This window comes from Arachis hypogaea, chromosome 9, assembly GCF_003086295.3.
Source record: "Arachis hypogaea cultivar Tifrunner chromosome 9, arahy.Tifrunner.gnm2.J5K5, whole genome shotgun sequence".
Lineage (NCBI taxonomy): Eukaryota > Viridiplantae > Streptophyta > Magnoliopsida > Fabales > Fabaceae > Arachis > Arachis hypogaea.
This window is the reverse complement of record NC_092044.1, coordinates 41,789,269-41,811,719: the sequence shown is the minus strand read 5'-3', so window position 1 is coordinate 41,811,719 and position 22,451 is coordinate 41,789,269. Positions and strand designations below refer to the sequence as shown.

Genomic DNA, 22,451 nt, shown 5'->3' with positions numbered 1-22,451 from the left:
CATTACAGAGAGAGGCATGAGGTTTACACTTGACCCTAGGTCACACAAGGCCTTCTTGAAGGTCATGGTGCCTATGGCACAAGGTATTGAGAACTTTCCAGGATCCTGTCTCTTTTGAGGTAGTTTCTGCCTAGACAAGTCATCTAATTCTTTGGTGAGCAAAGGGAGTTCATCCTCCCAAGTCTCATTACCAAATAACTTGTCATTGAGCTTCATGATTGCTCCAAGGTATTTAGCAACTTGCTCTTCAGTGACATACTCATCCTCTTCAGAGGAAGAATACTCATCAGAGCTCATGAATGGCAGAAGTAAATCCAATGGAATCTCTATGGTCTCAATGGGAACCTCAGATTCCCATGGTTCCTCATTGGGGAACTCATTGGAGGCCAGTGGACGTCCATTGAGTTCTTCCTCAGTGGCGTTCACTGCCTCTCCCTCCTCTCCAAATTCGGCCATGTTGATGGCCTTGCACTCTCCTTTTGGATTTTCTTCTGTATTGCTTGGAAGAGTACTAAGAGGGGGTTCAGTAATTTTCTTGCTCAGCTGACCTACTTGTGCCTCCAAGTTTCTAATGGAGGACCTTGTTTCAGTCATGAAACTTTGAGTGGTTTTGATTAGATCAGAGACCATGGTTGCTAAGTAAGAGTTGTTCTGCTAAGAACTCTCTGTCTGTTGCTGAGAAGATGATGGAAAAGGCTTGCCATTGCTAAACCTGTTTCTTCCACCATTATTGTTGTTGAAACCTTGTTGAGGTCTCTGTTGATCCTTCCATGAGAAATTTGGATGATTTCTCCATGAAGAATTATAGGTGTTTCCATAGGGTTCTCCCATGTAATTCACCTCTTCCATTGAAGAGTTCTCAGGATCATAAGCTTCTTCTTCAGATGAAGCTTCCTTAGTACTGTTTGGTGCATTTTGCATTCCAGACAGACTTTGAGAAATCAAATTGACTTGCTGAGTCAATATTTTATTCTGAGCCAATATGACATTCAGAGTATCAATCTCAAGAACTCCTTTCTTCTGATTAGCCCCATTGTTCACAGGATTCCTTTCAGAAGTGTACATGAATTGGTTATTTGCAACCATTTCAATTAGTTCTTGAGCTTCTGTAGGCGTCTTCTTCAGATGAAGAGATCCTCCAGCAGAGCTATCCAAAGACATCTTGGACAGTTCAGACAGACCATCATAGAAAATACCTATAATGCTCCATTCAGAAAGCATATCAGAGGGACACTTTCTGATTAATTGTTTGTATCTTTCCCAAGCTTCATAGAGGGATTCTCCTTCCTTCTGTCTGAAGATTTGGACTTCCACTCTAAGCTTACTCAATTTTTGAGGTGGAAAAAACTTTGCCAAGAAGGCATTGACTAGCTTTTTCCAAGAGTTCAGGCTTTCTTTAGGTTGTGAGTCCAACCATATCCTACCTCTGTCTCTTACAGCAAAAGGGAATAGCATAAGTCTGTAGACCTCAGGGTCAACCCCATTGGTCTTGACAGTGTCACAGATTTGCAAGAATTCAGCTAAAAACTGATGAGGATCTTCCAATGGAAGTCCATGAAACTTGCAATTCTGTTGCATTAGAGAAACTAATTGAGGCTTAAGCTCAAAGTTGTTTGCTCCAATGGCAGGGATAGAGATGCTTCTCCCATAGAAGTCGGGAGTAGGTGCAGTAAAGTCACCCAGCACTTTCCTTGCATTGTTGGCATTGTTGTTGTTTTCGGCTGCCATGGGTTCTTCTTCTTTGAAGATTTCTGTTAAGTCCTCAACAGAGAATTGTGCCTTAGCTTCTCTTAGCTTTCGCTTCAAGGTCCTTTCAGGTTCAGGATCAGCCTCAACAAGAATGCTTTTGTCTTTGCTCCTGCTCATATGAAAGAGAAGAGAACAAGAAAATATGGAATTCTCTATGTCACAGTATAGAGCTTCCTTGAGGTGTCAGAGGAAAAGAAAAATGGAGGGAAGAGGTAGAAAATTCGAACTTATCAAGAAAGATGGAGTTTGAATTGTGCATTAAGGAATAGTGTTAGTCCATAAATAGAAGGATGTGAGAAGAGGGGAAGAAATTTTCGAAAATAATTTAAAAAGATTTTAAAAACATTTGGAAAAACTTTAATTGATTTTCGAAAACCAAGATTAAGAAAGAAGTAAAGTGATTTTTGAAAAAGATTTTGAAATTAGAAATAAAAAAGATTTGATTGAAAACTATTTTGAAAAAGATGTGGTTAAGAATATATGATTTGAAAAACATTTTAAAAAGATTTGATTTTAAAAATTAATAACTTGGCTAACAAGAAAAAATATGATTCAAACATTAAATCTTTCTCAATAGAAAAGGCAACATACTTGAAATGTTGAATCAAATCATTAATTGATAGCAAGTATTTTTGAAAATGGAAAGAAATTGATTTTGAAAAAGATTTGATTGAAAAGATTTTGAAAACTTGAAAAAAATTGCATTAAAAACAAAATCTTCCCTCTTGTGCCATCCTGGCGTTAAACGCCCAGAATGGTGCACATTCTGGCATTTAACGCCCAAACCACTACCCTTTTGGGCGTTAAACGCCCAGTCAGGTACCCTGGCTGGCGTTTAAACGCCAGTTTGCCTTCCTTACTGGGCGTTTTGAACGCCCAGCTTTTTCTGTGCAATTCCTCTGCAGTATGTTCTGAATCTTCAATTCTCTGTATTATTGACTTGAAAAGACACAAATTAAAAATATTTTTGGATTTTTAATAATAAGGAATAATCAATATGCAACTAAAATCAAATAACAATGCATGCAAGACACCAAACTTAGCAGTTTGTATACTACTGACACTAACAAAATGAGAATGCATATGATAAACAACAAAACACTCAAGTCAAGAGAATTTAAAAATCAGAGCAATGAAATCATCAAGAACAACTTGAAGATTAATGAAGACACATGCATGAATGCAAGAAGAACAGAAACATGCAATTGACAGCAAACTTAAAATGAAACACTAGACTCAAAAAGAAACATAAAATATCTTTGGTTTTTATGATTTTGTAAAATTTTTTTGGATTTTTCGAAAATTAAGTGGAAAAAGAAAATAAAGGTATCAAAATTCTTAATGAGAATTCCAGGAATCATGCAATGTTAGTCTAAAGCTTCAGTCTAAAGAAATTAGACATGGCTGAATAAGCTTCAGCAGGACATTGCATTCAAGAGCTAAATTGATGAAAATCAATCAGCTTTGGTGATGATAAGAACATCACCTTGAAACACTAGAATTCATTCTTAAGAATTCTGAAGAAAAATACCTAATCTAAGCAACAAGATGAACCGTCAGTTGTCCATACTCGAACAATCCCCGGCAACGGCGCCAAAAACTTGGTGCACGAAATTGTGATCTCTTCTTTTTACAACTCAAATAATCCCCGGTGATGAATCCAAAAAATTGGTGTTCAATACCATGGCATAAACACAACTTCGCATAACTAACCAGCAAGTGTACTGGGTCGTCCAAGTAATAAACCTTACGCGAGTAAGGGTCGATCCCACAGAGATTGTTGGTATGAAGCAAGCTATGGTCACCTTGTAAATCTTAGTCAGGCGAACTCAAATGGTTATGAATGATGAATAAAACATAAAGATAAAGATAGAGATACTTATGCAATTCATTGGTGGGAATTTCAGATAAGCGTTTGGGGATGCTGTGTTCCTTCTGTCTCTCTGCTTTCCTACTGTCTTCATCCAATCCTTCTTACTCCTTTCCATGGCAAGCTGTATGTAGGGTTTCACCATTGTCAGTGGCTACCTCCCATCCTCTCAGTGAAAATGTTCAACGTACCCTGTCACGGCACGGCTATTCAGCTGTCGGTTCTCAATCATGTCGGAATAGAATCCAGTGATTCTTTTGCGTCTGTCACTAACGCCCCACAATCGTGAGTTTGAAGCTCGTCACAGTCATTCAATCATTGAATCCTACTCAGAATACCACATACAAGGTTTAGACCTTTCGGATTCTCTTGAATACCGCCATCAATTCTAGCTTATACCACGAAGATTCCGATTAAGGGATCCAAGAGATAAACATTCAAGCCTTGTTTGGTTGTAGAACGGGAGTGGTTGCCAGGCACGCGTTCATAAGTGAGAATGATGATGAGTGTCACATAATCATCACATTCATCATGTTCTTGGGTGCAAATGAATATCTTAGAACAAGAATAAGATGAATTGAATTGAAGAACAATAGTAATTGCATTAATACTCGAGGTACAGCAGAGCTCCACACCTTAATCTATGGTGTGTAGAAACTCCACCGTTGAAAATACATAAGTGATAGTAGTGATCATTGGCTTCGGCCACAGAGAGGGAACCAGAAGAACCAAGATGATAATACAATAGTAAAAGGTCCTACTTATAGAGAACTAGTAGCCTAGGGTTTACAGAGATGAGTAAACGACATAAAAATCCACTTCCGGGCCCACTTGGTGTGTGCTTGGGCTGAGCATTGAATCATTTTCGTGTAGAGACTTCTCTTGGAGTTAAACGCCAGCTTTTGTGCCAGTTTGGGCGTTTAACTCCCTTTCTTGTGCCAGTTCCGGCGTTTAACGCCGGGCATTCTTGAGCTGATTTGGAACGCCGGTTTGGGCCATCAAATCTCAGGCAAAGTATGAACTACTATACATTGCTGGAAAGCCCAGGATGTCTAATTTCCAACGTTTTTGAGAGCGCGCCAATTGAGGTTCTGTAGCTCCAGAAAATCCACTTCGAGTGCAGGGAGGTCAGAATCCAACAGCATCTGCAGTCCTTTTTAGTCTCTGAATCAGATTTTTGCTCAGGTCCCTCAATTTCAGCCAGAAAATACCTGAAATCATAGAAAAACACACAAACTCATAGTAAAGTCCAGAAAAGTGAATTTTAACTAAAAACTAATAAAAATATACTAAAAACTAACTAGAACATACTAAAAACATACTAGAAACAATGCCAAAAAGCGTACAAATTATCCGCTCATCAATCACCACTTCAACTCAAGAGGAAGCAAGTGAAGAGGAAGAAGGCACTCAGGAGCAAGCCAACTACATTGGGAATTCACCTAGATACAACCATGATCCATACTCCAAGACCTACAACCCTGGATGGAGGAATCACCCAAACTTTGGGTGGGGGAATCAACAAGACCAAGGCCAAGATCAGAGACGTCACAACCCCAACAATAACACAGCTCCCCAACAATTCACACAGAGGACATACCAACAAAACCACAGCAATACATCTCACTCTTCTACCTCTACCCCCAACATACCATCATTTGATGACAGAATCTCTAGGATTGAAACCTTACTTGAAAGCATATGCAAAGACATTCAAGACAATAAGGTGTTCAAAGAGGAGGTGAGAGCCAGTATGAAGAATCGGGTGGAAGCAATCAAGAAGCTGGAATTCCAAGTGGGATATTTGTCTGAGAAAATGCCCAGACACACTGATAGCTTCCCAAGTGACACAGAGAAGAATTCGAGACGTGAAGCGAAGAAAGTAAGATGGGAAGACTGCAATATGGTCACTACAAAAGACAAGGAGACTGAAGACAAGCCAAGCAAGCTGTCAGAACAACCTGAAAATACCTTAGTAGAGAAGGAGAAGAAAGACCAACAAGAAATAGAAATCACACAACAGGAGCTGCTGAGACAATATGCACCATTTTCTCAACTGCTAAAGGGTGCTGTGGGAAAGAGAATGTACTCAAGATTCTTAGACTCGTTTGCATCTTTGAATGTGAACATACCATTCATCAAGGTCATTCAGCAAATGCCAGCATTCGTCAAGTATATGAAGGAACTACTTCCCAGGAAGAGCTCACTCAAGGGGGGCCAGACTATAGTGATGAACAAGGATTGCAGCACCCTCATTCAAACATAATTGCCTGCGAAGAGAAAAGACCCAAGGAGTTTTCATGTCCCTTGTGCTATAGGGGAAACAAATTTTGATAGAGCACTTTGCGATTTGGGAGCAAGCATCAACTTAATACCCCTATCCCTGGTAAAAAGGCTGCAGATCAATGAGATACTACCTACAGATGTAGTCATAAGGCAGGCTGACAAGACTCAAAAGCAAGCAGTAGGAGTGGTGGAAAATGTGTTGCTCAAAGTTGGAAAATACTTTCTCCCAACAGACTTTGTCATCCTAGACATGGAAGAGAGTCACCTGCACCCAATCATATTGGGGAGACCATTTCTAGCTACTGCTAGAGCACTCATAGATGTGGAGAAAGGAGAGCTAATATTAAGGATCCATGATGAACAAATGAGCTTCAGTGTTTTCGAACTCTCACTGGAAAAAGATGAAGAAGACAAAGAACCGAGCAAAGGGCATCATGAGATACTATAGGAAGAAGCAAGCACTAAAGCACAACCAGCTCATCCTGAGATTCACTGGGTTGATGGACAAGGCCAGCAGCAAGTGCCACAGGTCAAGGAAAAATTGGAGGAACCTAAGCCACCAGAAGTTTGTGAGGACATTAACAAAAGCTCATCAAAGAAGGAGGCCACCAGGAGTAAGAAAGCAGCACCAGGGGGAAAGAAGAAGGTACCAAGGGGGTGGCGGAACAAGAAGATTCCTACGGAAGATTTCTCTCCAGGGGATAAAGTAATCTCAGCCTACTTCATAGATATCCCCCTAATCTCCCCACTGTACCATCTCAGCTACCTAAGGTCTTCACCATCAACAGAGTTCATTCCTTGGAGCATGTAGAGATCATTGATACAACCAACGGATACAAGTCCACTGCCAGAGGAGAAGACTTCAAGCATTACCAACCACCATAATAAGGGGATAACGTCAAGCTAGTGACGCTAAAGAAGCGCTTCATGGGAGGCAACCCATGTTTTTAAATGCTTTAAGAAGTAGTGAATAAATCAATATTCATGAATTCCAACCAAAAATTGACAAGCACGTGTGAAATTTTTATATGCAGAATATAGTGAAGAACAAGTTTGGTGTTCAAAGCATTCTTCTTAAAGCTTTGAACACAACCTTTCATCACAATACTCCAAACTAAGTTTGGTGTCACCCTATGGTGCCACCAATGTGCATATAAAGATACACAGTTAGTTAGTTAGTTGGAATTCATAAATAAACAATCAAATCTTCCTCCCCTTTCATTAATGTTAGCCGTAAAGTTCTTATGTTATTTTAATATCTTTTGTTACTTTTCTCATTTTATCTTTATAGAGAAGGAACAGGAGCATTGATGAGGATTGATTAGACAATTTAATGGGGGAGGCTCGGCCACTTCGCGAAGAGAACTTTACACTTGTCCCAACAAGGAAGGCATGGGAAATGTTGCCATGCAACATTGAAAGAAGAAGAATCTTGAAGACCGAACCAACATTCCCCATCAAGTGATGATCCTTGTCCTCCCTTTGTATACAACCCCATCCGTCCATCAAGGAAACATTCGTGCAATCCACACCCTTCATGCACTCATGATTTTTCCTATATAAGTGAACCTTAGTGCATGCTCACTCCTTACATTCAAACCCCCACTCTCCACACTTCTGTTGGCACACTAAACCCTTCATCACGCATTGTTTTAACCAACCCACTCTTTATCTATCCGAAGACTCAACCCACCTCAAAACCACAACTCAAGTCATGGTATCATCAAGCTCAAAGAGGCAAAAGAGAAAGGAACCCATGGAGAGTGTTCCCTTTGACGAGAAGAGATTCAAAACTGCCTTTCATGAACGAGAATTCAAGCGGATAAGGGCCAGAAAGATATTGCTAGAGTTAATCTTCCAAATCAATGCCAATGAATCACCACAGATTTTGAGGAAAATCGAACAGAGAGGGTGGCAATTGCTCACCAATCCAGAGGGTAAGATCAATGGCAACCTCATCAAAGAGTTTTATGCAAATTTAGTTAGAGAGGAGAAGACCAAAGCCCCAACTTACAAAAGCTATGTGAGAGGAAGGGAGATCGACTTCAGCCCAAGTGCCATAATAAGAGCTCTTCAATTGAAATTCCCTCATTTTGACGAGGAGAGTTATCAGTCAAGGATAAGTAGAAGCCCTGATAAGGATGAGCTCTCAGAGATAGCGTCAGATATCTGTGTGATAGCAGCTGATTGGGAGAGGTACTCAGATGGGAGACCAAAATTCATAAAAATGGGAGACCTTCACCCTGAGCCCAAGGGGTGGTTCGAGCTTGTAAGAAGGTCCATCCTACTGGCTGCTAATAATTCAGAAGTTAACATCAACCGAGCCACTATGGTGCAATGCTTAGTACTAGGTGGGGAAATCAATGTGCATGAGCTTATTGCTGAAGGGATTCAAGAGTCGGCTGAGAAAGTTGATTCGGGTGCCAGGCTTTGGTACCCCAGCATAATTCTCTGCTTGTGCAACAAGGCTAAGGTAGTATTTGAGGACAGCAGTCCAGACTGGGTGAACCCAGGGAAGCCGGTCACACGTGAGTGCATGGTCCACACCTCACTTGCTCAACAACTAAGAAGGCCACATATAGGAAGGCACAGAGCCCAGGAAGAAGTTCATCAAGAGGAGTATCATCAGGAAAATTACCAACAAGAAGAGCAACACAACCCAGCCAACCTCAATATGAGTCATATTTTACATGCCATTGAGGATTTGGAGATGAAACATATGGAGGGACAAGAGCAAATACTTGCCATGCAGTCCAAATGGATGAAGCAACAAGAAGAGTGGCAGAAACAACACATGGAGAAGCAACAAGAGCAATATTCACAACTCACTCAAACCCTACACCAAGTAACAGAGAGGCAAGAGCGTCAAGACAAACGCCTTCAAGAGCTCAACCAGCGGCAATTAGCTCAGATAAAATCATTCAATGAGTTTAACGTGCTGAATGAAGGAAGGCAGCTGCATAGAGAGGAGTTCAGTGTAAACACTCAAGCCAGATTGAGTTACATGTCTAATAATATGCACCACCTAAATTATGCCATTCCCACCTATAAGGAGGTCCAAAAAGAGTTTGTTGAACGAGAAGAAGGGAAGGTGAAACAGTAGAAGGAAACTCTGAAGAAAAAGATGGAAGATGCTGGGTTCTGGAAGAAACTACTTGGAAAAGGCAAAGGGAGTGGGAGCACAAGCACTCAAGAAAAGCACCAAGAGGACAAGCATGGAAGGGAGCATGAGCAACCACATGAGTAAAAGGTGGTGGAGCTCCTTTCTTGGTTTTTTTTGTTTATATCATAAATAAGGAGGATCTTGTATGAAATAGAACATGCCTCCATAGTAGCTAAACAACTTTCAATTATGCATTCTGAGCTTTATGATTAAGAAGTCAATGCTTGCTAGCCTTTATGTTACTACATTCGTATCTTTACTTGTTGTATGTTTGTCCTTAGAATCAAATGAAGAGAGAATGTTTATGTTTTGAAAGACCAGAGTATAGTTCATAATGTGGAAGTGCATTCATGAATCTTTGGGGGTAGTCATAAGTTAGCTAAGTTGGTTCAACCACAAGGTTAGGATGACAACTATCTATCCTGAATACTTTACTTTTGATATACCATGAGATTAAGATAACAACAAGATCCTAATAAGAGAAAAGGGAAAGAACAATGGAAGTGAAAAACAAAAGAAAAAGAGTAAGCAATAAGGCTAGGCACCAATGGTTTGCCTTAAGACATGTGTCTGTGGTGCTCCTGTGTGGGGGATCTACTTGGATGAATAAGCTCATTGGGGTGCTTTATCACCTGGTAACTTGGGTTAACTAACTCGGGATTATCAGCTGAAAATCCACTATCAAGAGTAACCCTCACCACAGAGCATTTAGTAACCCAAAAAGGTGCTGGACACCAAGGTCTGAAGGAAAGAAAATAAATAAACTATATGCTGTGGTGTGTATGTATGGGGGAGAGACTTGAGTAAGTAAGTCCTTAGGGGTGCTTCAACACCTAGCACCTTGAACCAACTGGTTCGGGAGTATTGGCTGAAAGCTTATCCTAAAGAGTTGTCCCCTTACAAAACACTTAACCTAATAACACAAACAGCCCTTGAAATAACAATAAAAGGATCAATAAATACAGGTCTCATGGGACATAACAAAGTGAGTAAGTTAGGAGATGATAAAGGTCTGAAAGCCAGTAGTGGAATGAACCTAAGTTGCTATGCATGAAACCACCATAAAATCAGTAATATGACTTCCACAAGAATGACTCATTTCTCTGGAGATTCCATTCATCATTCTCTTGTTCCAGTACTTGCTTAGGGACAAGCAAGCTTTAAGTTTGGTGTTGTGATGCCAGGGCATTTTGGCCAGTTTCACTGACCTTTTCTTTACTGTTTTTAGGTAATTTCATGCATTTTCTTAGGAAATAAGTTAGTTTTGGGCAGATATTCACTCAGACCTTGATTCAAGCATACATTGTGCATTTTACATTATTTCATAAGGATTTTGCATGATTTTAATGACAAAATTGTATATTGCATTACCCATGACTTGGACTAGAACTTTGATGCATTCTATTGCTTGATTTCAGGACCAAAGGAAGTAAGGAATGGGAGGTAACTTGCAAAGTTAAGGAGAAAAGTGATTGCCAAAAACACTCTCAAAAGCCATCAATGCCCACGTTAAAGAGTCACGTTAACTAAGTTAACGTGAACTCTAACGTGGAGAAGAGAAGTTGAGCCAACGTTAGTGACACTTAACATTGTCACTAACGTTGGCAATTGCTCACAAATGGCCACGTTAGAGCCACGTTAACCTAGTTAACGTGGCCTCTAACGTTAAAGGGGAAAGAGAAGCCAACGTTAGTGACACTCAACATTGTCACTAACGTTGGCCTAAGGTGCAAAGAGCCACGTTAACTCCCACGTTAACTTGGTTAACGTGAGAGCTAACGTAAGAGATGGAGAGTTGTCGACAACGTTAGTGACACTCAACATTGTCACTAACGTTGGAGCAACCACACAACCCCCAAGAGCCACGTTAACTTCCACGTTAACTTGGTTAACGTGGAAGCTAACGATGAGGAATGAAGAATGAGCCAACGTTAGTGACACTTAACATTGTCACTAACGTTGGGATGGCTAAGAATGACCACGTTAGAAGCTACGTTAACCTAGTTAACGTGGACTCTAACGTGAGACCTAGGGGCACACTTGAACGTTAGTGACAATGTTGAGTGTCACTAACGTTCTCGAAGGTTGGCAAAAGCCACGTTAGAAGACACGTTAACCTAGTTAACGTGGACTCTAACGTGAGACCTAGGGGCACACTTGAACGTTAGTGACAATGTTGAGTGTCACTAACATTCTCGAAGACTAACAAGGCAACGTTAAAAGCCACGTTAACCCAGTTAACGTGGGCTCTATCGTGAGGCAAAGGGGTGCATGGCAACGTTAGTGACAATGTTAAGTGTCACTAACGTTCTCGAACTTGTATTTTCATTAAATGTTAAACACCCCTAACGTCTTGAGCTAAAGTCTCTGCCCACTTCACACTTTCTCTCTGCAAGTAAGCCAAGCCCAATTGAAGAAAGGAACTGCTTCAAGCTCAAAGATCCAGAGGCCCAAGACTTGAAGAGCTAACTAGAAGCTGAGAAGAGAAGTATATATAGGAGTAGTTTTGAAATAGAGAGGAGCTTCTGGGGGAGGAGCTAGAAAAGAGAACTACTCTTTGTATTTACTTTCTTTGCATTTCTAGCTTTATGATGTATTCTCCATCTTTGATTTTGATTTCTAGAGCTATGAACAACTAAACCCCTTTCATTGGGTTAGGGAGCTCTGTTGTAATTTGATGGATCAATACTTATTTTCTTATTCTTCTTCTATCTTTCCTTTTGATTTTACTTGAAAGCCTTCGATCTTCATCCAATTGGATAGTGATCTTGGAAAAGAAGCTATTCAAACATGGACCTCTTTGGATCCTTGAAAGAGGAATGAAGAGATTAGCTAGAAATGCTTTCTCATGCTGGACCAAATTAAGTGTGGATGGGTATGTGGCTATAACCCTCTAAGCATTTGATTTGGGAAGTGCATGTGGTATAATCAGTGACCACACTTCATCTCTTCTCATGAGCAATTGACCAAGGAATTGGCTATTGATCAAGATTTGAGAGATTGAATTGCAAGAAATTGTGATTCAGTCACTTAAGATTGCCAAGGAGATCAATGAGTGCATTGATTGAGGAAGAGATGAAAATGAAATTGATCCGGAGAATGCAACATCTCCTAAGCCCAATGAACTCCCCATTTCTGATCTTACCCATTCTCTTTATTTTCTGCAATTTACTTTTTTGAGCAATTCCCCCATTCCCATTTACAATTCTGCTATTTACTTTCAGTCATTTACTTTCCTACCATTTTAATTTCTGCAATTATCAACTCTATTCATGGATTCGCTCAACTAGATCATTCCTCTAATTAAAGTTGCTTGATCAATCAATCCCTGTGGGATTCGACCTCACTCTATTGTGAGTTTTTACTTGACGACAAATTTGGTACACTTGCCGAATGGGAATTTGTTGAGAGACAAGTTTTACCCCGATCAAGTAATCCCTGAAAGAGACCTAACAAAGGTCTAAGAAAGAGGATTATAAAAACAACTTAGAAGAGATCGACCTAACGAAGTCGGTCTCTTACAAAGAAAAGTAGTAAAAGTAATCCCTGAAAGAGACCTAACAAATGTCCAAGAAAGATGATTAGAAAAACAACTTAGAAGAGATCGACCTAACGAAGTCGGTCTCCTACAAGGATAAGTTATAAAAGTAATCCCTTAAAGAGACCTGACAAAGGTCCAGGAAAGAGGATTACAAAAATAACTCAGAAGGGGACCAACATAAAGAAATCGGTTATGAGGTGCTAAAATACAAACAAAAGCGAGGAAACCGATAAATAAGTCAAACCCCCCACAATCACAACCTCAAAAGGATCCAAGCTACAAACAATAAGTGTGAAAGCATAGTATGATAAAGCTTCAAGAGGCCACCAAAATCAACCTCAGAGAAACCATTTTGTTTTCAAAATAAAGTTGCTAAAAATAGCAACTGGAAGTATCAACAGTCAAATAAAACATCATTCACAAAAAAGAGTTCAAAGCCCACAAATCGGGCTATTTACACAAATACTTAAAGGAGATCAACCAAGATCCGGAGCCTTCCCGGCAGCATCAGTACAGGGAGAAGGAGGGCAAGTCTGAATAGGCATAGCATCTACAGTTCCATCATCCCGGTTCAGAATCTGACAATCCGGATCGGATGTAACGGGAGGAACTGAGGAGGTCAATACTTTAAGAGAAGGCACTGGGGGAGGGTCAGCATCATCATCATCCTGGTCATCAGGGACAATCTTACCATCCCTCACAATATTGTCCAGGCTGATGAGAGTCAAATCGGCATCAGGAGCAACAATCCGGAACTGCTCCATCAGGTTCTTAGAGGCGGTAGTAACGCTGCCCACAAGGTGACCCTGAAGCTCACCATAATTAACCCAAGCAGTTTCCAAATCTTCCTAGAGATGCATCAATTCCCTATAAGCCGAGACATAGCTATCCTTATGCTTCAGTGCCATATCTTCAGCCAACTTCAAAGAAGCAGCCAAGGCAATAGAGCTGACCTTCTCACCCTCTAGCTCCTTCTCCACCTTCGCCAACTTCACCTCCAACTCATCCTTCTGACCCTTGATCCGATCAAATTCTGACTTGGCCTCCTCCATGAAGGATTTTGTGGCATGAATCGGGATCCCCTGAACTGTTCGGAAAATAGCCGCACCCATATGAGCCATCTTCACACTACTTTTGGTAATAAAATCCAGATGCTGAAGAAGAGACACGTCGTCCATGGAAAGCCCACCATAAGGGGCAATTTGTTGGTCAACAAACTCGATAGCATCAAAGTCCGGGGCATCCAGGTTTAAGGGCTCGAATGTTTTTTGCTTTTTTAAGGGAGGGACACTAGAAGCAACAGCAGAAGTCTGAGGAGGATCGACCTGATGAATCCGAGGAGTAGGAATTACTTTCTTCGGTCCACTCGACACAGGAGGCTTCACTGGGATTTGAGAAGACCCCTCGCCGACCACTTTGGCCGAGATGTTCAGAGCAGCAGTTGCTTTCTTTTCCCTTTTAAAAGGCTTCATGGAGTCGTTATTCTTTGACATCTCTACAAATACAGAAATAGCCACAACAAAGAAAGACGGTCACAAACAAGAGGAAGAAAAAATTAAAGAAACAAGTATAGGAGATAAGTCAGACAAATACCCAAAACAGTCCGAACCAAGGATGGGTCATTCAAAAACCTTTTTGTATCAAGATGGGGCGGTTTCCCCCATAGATCCTCAAGAACAACAACAAAAGCATGCTTAACATCATCAAGCATCTCCCAAGTATAACGAGACACTCTCACATCCCTCTGCCACTCTAGAGGGAAAGAAGGCTCATCATTTTCGTCAAGAAAAAAGGGTCGGGCCCCCTCGACAGCACGAACCTTAAAGAAGTAATTCTTGAAGTCCTTAAAGGACTCATCATACAGAGCAAAAACTTTGTGGCCCTGGGCGGACCTGAAGGAAACCTAGGAAGCCTTCTTTTTTGAAGAACCGCCAGGCTTGGCGGAAACAAACAAATAAAGGAAAAGAGTTTGGGAAGGTGTTACATCTAATTCACGACAGAGAAGTTGAAAAATTTTAATAAAACCCCAGGAATTAGGGTGAAGCTGGGATGGAGCAATATTACACGACCACAACAGGTCGGTCTCAAAAGTAGTAAAAGGAAAAGTAACGTTCAACTGGCTGAAGAAGTATTCATAGGCATAGAAGAAGGGACGTTCCCTCTCAATGGAAGTCGGAAAACAAACTCTCTCATCAGAATCAGGAGCAACAAGCTCGTAATCCTCCTCACGAGCATTGCTACCACAAATCCTATAGCGCCTCCTCAGCTCTGTGCAAAATTCAGCATCCACAATAGAAACACACAACAAAACAAGGGAGTCCAGCCAATCGGACATCCCCTCGGGAACTCTGGAAGACATCTCTACAACGTTATTGTGAGAAGACATGAGGCCAACTAATCCTACAAGTAAGAAAAGAAGATGGGGTTACTAAAAACATCCCGGCAAAGGGAGAAAACAACTCGGTCAATACGATACAGGCGAAGAAACAAGAAAAAGAAAACCCCAAGACTCAAACCAAAGTCCTGGGGCATCCTTTGGAGGCAGTAACAAAGCAAGGTTTCCAGGCAAGATCTACAGCTTGCACCCCAGCATTTCTCAAAAAGAATTCAAAACAACAAACATTTTTCATCAAAGAAAAACACAAAAAGTCATTACAGTCTACCAAGCAAAAAGCATTCCCAAACATCAAGCACGCCAAGCAGAGACCATTAAAGATGCAACCTTTTTCAAAGATCAGACAAAAAGCGATCTTCAAAAGTGAGGAACAGATACAGATTTTCTATCAGTATCAGACAGTAAACAACCAGAAGCAACAGTAAAACCCTAGAAAGCCTCGATAGAAATGCCAAGAAAATCCATAAGAGAAAGATAGGGAAAGCATGTTACAGCGACAAGCAAATACAAGACCACGAAAAGATTCAAACTTTCAAACATGCAAAATCAGAACTTCACCAAAAAACTAAAGACGAAGCTATGAAAGAAGCAAGAAAGCTAGTAACAACCTGGAAAGAGCAGCGAGCTTCAAAGAAACAGAAGATGGAAGACGAAATCTGGGAACGCCTTCTCACAAAGAACGCGAACAAGAACAATGTTGCAGGAAGAAACGCAAGACTCCAGGCTTCAAAAATGCCAAACGATGCCGCAACACAAAGAAAGCAGAAGTGCAAACAAAAATCAGAGAGTGGAGAGAGCGGAGAAAAGAAGTTACGAAAAGGACAAAAGGAGAGAAACCCTTTTCTGGGTTTTCAAAATCGAAATAAAGAGCCAAAGGAAAACGGGGCAATTAATGCTAAAATTAAAGAAGGCATTAAACCCTCGTACATTCACAAAGCGCCAATATAAAAGCGCGCGCCTTTTAGAGGAAATGTTCTACATTCAAAAGACTGCTACAAAGAAATCGACAAAATGCTTGAGTTCGGCTTCACCAAAAGAAGGACCAAAGTCAAAGACTAGACCTCAAAAAAGAAGACCGAGCTCAAGCAGGGGCACTGTTCATACCCTGGGTTGAGATGACCGACCCGGGATGTTCGACAGACAAAGCGACCGACCTCTTCAGGTCAGGACAACCCGACTTCTTTCCAAAGAGCTCGGTCAAAGTCCCCAGGAAAGCCCAAAGAAGGGCCCAAATAGAGGAACACGCCCCAAATCCCAAGGCATCCCAAGCCTACAGAGAGAAAGGCAGCTCCCTTAAAGATAAGATGACCTCACTTAAAGATAAGATAAAGATAAGATAAGATAACTAACTTATCTTATCCACAAAAGGCCACATCTCACCATTATAAATACACTGGAGCACCCAGGTATAACTCATACTCTGATTCTACTCAACACCTGCTTAATACCCTTGCTAACTTAAGCATCGGAGTCCCTTGTAGGTACCCCCACCCTCCAGGGACGAAGGACCAGCAGCACTCTCAGTCCCACAAGTCGGACACACCAGCTCCGGTCGCTATACACCTGCCGGACACGTCAGCTCCGACCTACAGTGAAGATATCGACCGAGATCGACCTACAGTTTCAGGTAACCCTCGGAACAGCTACCAATATGTACTTGAAGGAATAGGATGGGGGAAAAAGCCCCATGAAATCTATGCCCCAAATATCAAACAGCTCTATTTCCAAAATGAAGTTTTGAGGCATTTCATTCCTCCTTGTTAGTCCCCCAGCTCTTTGACATTCATTGCATTGGTGCACAAATTCTCTGGCATCTTTGAATATGGTTGGCCAATAAAATCCACATTGAAGCACTTTAGTAGTTTTCTTTTCTGGCCCAAAGTGTCCCCTGATGAGCGGATATTTTATACGCTTTTTGTGGGATAATTTCATGTAGTTTTTAGTATGTTTTAGTTTGTTTTTAGTATATTTTTATTAGATTTTAGGCAAAATTTATATTTCTGGACTTTACTATGAGTTTGTGTGTTTTTCTGTGATTTCAAGTATTTTTTGGTTGAAATTGAGGGAGCTGAGAAAAAATTTGATTCAGGCTGAAAAAGGACTGCTGATGCTGTTGGATTCTGACCTCCCTGCACTCAAAATGGATTTTTTGGAGCTAAAGGAGTCCAATTAGCGCTCTCTCAATTGGGTTGGAAAGTAGACATCCAGGTCTTTCCAGAAATATATAATAGTCCATACTTTGCTTGAAGATAAACGACGTAAACTGGCATTTAACGCCAGTTCCATGTTCCATTCTGGCGTTAAACGCCAGAAACATGTTACAAGTTGGAGTTAAACGCCCAAAACAGGTTACAACCTGGCGTTTAGCTCCAGAAATAGCCCAAGCACGTGAAAAGCTCAACTCTCAGCCCCAGCACACACCAAGTGAGCCCAGAAGTGGATTTCTGCACTATCTATCTCAGTTTACTCATTTTTTGTAAACCTAGGTTACTAGTTTAGTATTTAAACAACTTTTAGAGATTTATTTTGTACCTCATGACAATTTTTAGATCTGAACTTTGTACTCTTTGACGGCATGAGTCTCTAAACTCCATTGTTGGGGGTGAGGAGCTCTGCTGTGTCTCGATGAATTAATGCAATTACATCTGTTTTCCATTCAAAAACGCTTGTTTCTAGCTAAGATATTCATTCGCACTTCAATATGATGAATGTGATGATCCGTGACACTCATCACCATTATCAACCTATGAATGCATGCCTGACAACCACCTCCGTTCTACATTAGATTGAATGAGTATCTCTTAGATTTCTTAATTAGAGTCTTCGTGGTATAAGCTAGAATCTATTGGCAGCATTCTTGAGAATCTGGAAAGTCTAAACCTTGTTTGTGGTATTTTGAATAGGATTCAGGGATTGAATGACTGTGACGAGCTTCAAACTCACAAAGGTTAGGCGTAGTGACAGACGCAAAAGGATTAATGGATCCTATCCCAGCATGAGTGAGAACCGACAGATGATTAGCCGTGCGGTGACAGTGCACCAGGACTATTTTCACTGAGAGGACGGATGGTAGCCATTGACAACGGTGATCCACCAACATATAGCTTGCCATAGGAGGAACCTTGCGTGCGTGAAGAAGAAGACAGGGGGAAAGTAGAGATTCAGAAGACAAAGCATCTCCAAAACTCCAACATATTCTCCATTACTGCATAACAAGTATTATTTAATTCATGCTCTCTTGTTCATTGGCAAGTCAATTGATAATTATAATTGATATCCTGACTAAGAGTTACAAGATAACCATAGCTTGCTTCAAGCCAACAATCTCCGTGGGATCGACCCTTACTCCCGTAAGGTATTACTTGGACGACCCAGTGCACTTGCTGGTTAGTGGTATGAGTTGTGAAAAGTGTGATTTACAATTTTGTGCACCATCCACCATAAGCTGAGCTATGACAGTGCCACAGTATGTCGCTCATCTCATTTTCAGGAATACACCTTCTGATCATTCCATCTGGACATCTCTTGAATAGGAAGGGCTCATCCCACAAGAACTTTTTGGCTTAATTGATCAATTTCTTCACTTGTTTCTTGGTAAACTCTTGAAGAATTCTTCTTCCCACCTTGTAGTTTACAATGTCAGCAAACTAAGGTGCTTAGTGGACTTGGAGAAGATGTTCATCTGGGAACTTCTCATTCACTGGTTGTGGTGCATCTTGGTTGATCTCTTGTGGTAATCTTGACAGATGATCTGCAACTTGGTTCTCATTTCCTTTCCTATCTCTCTCTTCATTGTCAAATTCTTGTAGCAACAGCACCCACCTAATAAGTCTTGGCTTGGCATCCTATTTAGACATGAGATACTTGAGAGCAGCATGATCAGTATATAATATAACTTTTGAACCAATCAAGTATTGTCTAAATTTGTCAAATGCATATACAATTGCTAAGAGTTCTTTTTCTATGGTGGTGTAATATTTTTGTGCCTCATTTAACACCTTGCTTGCATAGTATATAACATGATGCAGCTTATCTTTCTTTTGTCCCAATATAGCACCAATTGCAATGTCACTTGCATCACACATGAGTTCAAAGGGAAGTCCCCATTCTGGGGGTGTGATGATTGGTACTGTAGTGAGTTTAATTTTTAAGGTTTCAAAGGCATGCTTGTAATTATCATCAAAGACAAAAGGATTGTCAGCCACTAGCAAACTGCTTAGTGGTTTGGCTATTTTTGAAAAATCCTTGATGAATCTTCTGTAAAACCCAGCATGCCCAAGAAAACTTCTCACTGCTTTCACATTGACTGGTATAGGAAGCTTTTCTATGATCTCTATCTAGGGGTGGAAACAGGCCAGGCTTTGCTCTTAACAGGCTTGGCCTGTCATACAGTTGATTGGCCTGAGCCTGGCTTGCAGCCTGTTATAGGCTCTTTATAAAGTACTAGGCCTGGCCTGTTATTCAGCCTAGCCTGGCCTGAAGCCTGTTAAAAGGCCTGATAATTTTTTTTTACAAAAATAAAAATATTATTTAAAAAATTATTTTTTAATAAAAATTTTTATATATAATATGTCATATATTTAATATTTATAAAAAACTTTAAACTTCTAACATATTTAAAATATACAAAAATATTTATAATAAAATAAAATAAATTTAAAATATCTCATAATTTTATTAATAATAAATAATTCTTTATATATTTAATTATATTTTAACAAGCCCAGGTAGGCCTACCAGGCCTATAAGGCTAATTAGTAAGCCTGGGCCTAGCCTATTAATGTATTAAGGCTTTTAAAAGAGCCTGGGCCTGTACCTATTTTATAATAGGTCAGGCCAGGCCAGGCCAAACATAGGCCAGGCTGTAGGCCCCTGGCAGGCCGCCTGACCTTTTTTCACCCCTATCTCTATCTTATTAGCTCTATCAACTTTTATACCCTTGCTTGAAACCTTATGCCCAAGAAAAATACCCTTTGGTACCATGAAATGACATTTTTCCTAATTTAAAACTAAATTTGTTTCTTGGCATCTTTTCAAGACAAGGGTTAGATGATGCAGACAAGTATCAAAAGAGTTACCAAAGACAGAAAAGTCATCCATAAAGACATCTAAAAATTTTTCTACCATGTTAGAGAATATGGAGAGCATACACCTTTGAAAGGTTGCTGGAGCATTGCATAGCCCAAAGGGCATCCTCCTGTAGGCAAAGACTCCAAATGGATAGGTGAAGGGGGTCTTTTCTTGGTCCTTGGGATCCACCACTATCTGATTGTATCCAGAGTATCCATCCAAGAAGCAATAGTAGTCATGACTAGCCAATCTTTCTAACATTTGATCAATGAAAGGGAGAGGGAAGTGGTCCTTCCTTGTGGCATCATTCAGCCTTCTATAATCAATACACATTCTCCACCCTGTCACTGTCCTTGTGGAAATGAGTTCATTTTTCTCATTAAAGATGACAGTCCTGCCACTTTTCTTTGGCACCACTTAAACTAGGTGGTGCACGAAATCTTAATCCCAATTATCAAAATCAAAATTTCTTATGATCTCGTACCACTAACCAGCAAGTGCATTGGGTCGTCCAAGTAATACCTTACGTGAGTAAGGGTCGATCCCACGGAGATTATTGGTTTGAAGCAAGCTATGTTTATTTTATTAATCTTAGTCAGGATGCCAATAAGGTTATTTGGATTTAATTGTAAAAAGTAAAAGTGTTTGGAATAAGTAATTGTTACTTTATTTATGGAGAATATGTTGGGGTTTTGGAGATGCTTTGTCCTCTGACTTCAACTCTTCCTTTAAATCCTTTTCCACACGCAAGGCTCCTTCCATGGCAAGCTGTATGTAGGGTGTCACCATTGTCAGTGGCTACCTCCCATCCTCTCAGTGAAAATGGTCCAGATGCTCTGTCACAGCACGGCTAATCAGCTGTTGGTTCTCGATCATGTTGGAATAGGATCCATTGATCCTTTTGCGTTTGTCTTCACGCCCAGCAATCGCGAGTTTGAAGCTCGTCACAGCCATTCAATCCTTGAATCCTACTCGGAATACCACAGACAAGGTTTAGACTTTCCAGATCCTCAAGAGTGGCCGCCATCAATTCTAGCTTATACCACGAAGATTCTGATTAAGGAATCTAAGAGAAGCTCATTCAATCTGATGTAGAACGGAGGTGGTTGTCAGGCACACGTTCATGGATTCGAGGAAGGTGATGAGTGTCACGGATCATCACCTTCTTCATGTTTAAGCGCGAATGAACATCTTAGATAGGAACAAGCGTGTTTGAATGGAAAACCAAGGTAATTGTATTAATTCATCGAGACGCTGCAGAGCTCCTCACCCCCAACAATGGAGTTTAGAGACTCATGCCGTCAAAAAGTATGTAATTCAGATCTGAAAATGTCATCAGGTGCAAAGTAAATCTCTAAAAGTTGTTTAAATAGTAAACTAGTAACCTAGGTTTACAGAATATGAGTAAACAAAGATAATTGGTGCAGAAATCCACTTCTGGGGCCCACTTGGTGTGTGCTGGGGCTGAGACTAAAGCTTCTCACGTGCTTGGGCTGTTTCTGGAGTTGAACGCCAGGTTGTGACGTGTTTTGGGCGCTGAACTCCAACTTGTAACCTGTTTCTGGCGCTGGACGCCAGACAGCAGCATGAAACTGGCGTTGAACGCCAGTTTACGTCGTCTATCTTCGCGCAAAGTATGGACTACTATATATTGCTGGAAAGCCCTAGATGTCTACTTTCCAACCCAATTGAGAGAGCGTCAATTGGACTCCTATAGCTCCAAAAAATCTATTCCGAGTGCAGGGAGGTCAGGATCCAACAGCATCAGCAGTCCTTTTTCAGCCTAACTCAGATTTTTGCTCAGCTCCTTCAATTTCAGCCAGAAAATACCTGAAATCATAGAAAAACACACAAACTCATAGTAAAGTCCAGAAATATGATTTTTGCCTAAAAACTAATAATATTATACTAAAAACTAATTAAAACATGCTAAAATCTACATGAAATTACCCCCAAAAAGCGTATAAAATATCCGTTCATCACAACACCAAAATTAAACTGTTGCTTGTCCCCAAGCAACTAGATGAACAAAAATAGGATAAAAAGAATTTAAGGAGTAATAAAATCTCCGAGTTTTAAGTGAAGCTCAGATTCTAATTTAGATGAGCGGGGCTAGTAGCTTTTTGTTTCTGAACAGTTTTGGCATCTCCCTTTATCCTTTGAAATTCAGAATGATTGGCATCCATAGGAACTCAGAATTCAGATAGTATTATTGATTCTCCTAGTGTAGTATGTTGATTCTTGAACACAGTTACTTTATGAGTCTTGGCCGTGGCCCTAAGCACTTTGTTTTCCAGTATTACCACCGGATACATAAATGCCACAGACACATGACTGGGTGAACCTTTTCAGATTGTGACTCAGCTTTGCTAAAGTC

General features: G+C 40.6%; 1 non-coding gene across 1 annotated transcript; it reads left to right on the top strand.

Annotated features, from left to right (window-relative positions):
* The first annotated feature begins 1,215 nt into the window (after positions 1–1,215).
* Positions 1,216–1,323, top strand: LOC112714145 (small nucleolar RNA R71). Its single transcript, XR_003159100.1, has one exon. It is a non-coding gene; the product is annotated as a small nucleolar RNA R71 (small nucleolar RNA).
* Positions 1,324–22,451: the final 21,128 nt, after the last annotated feature.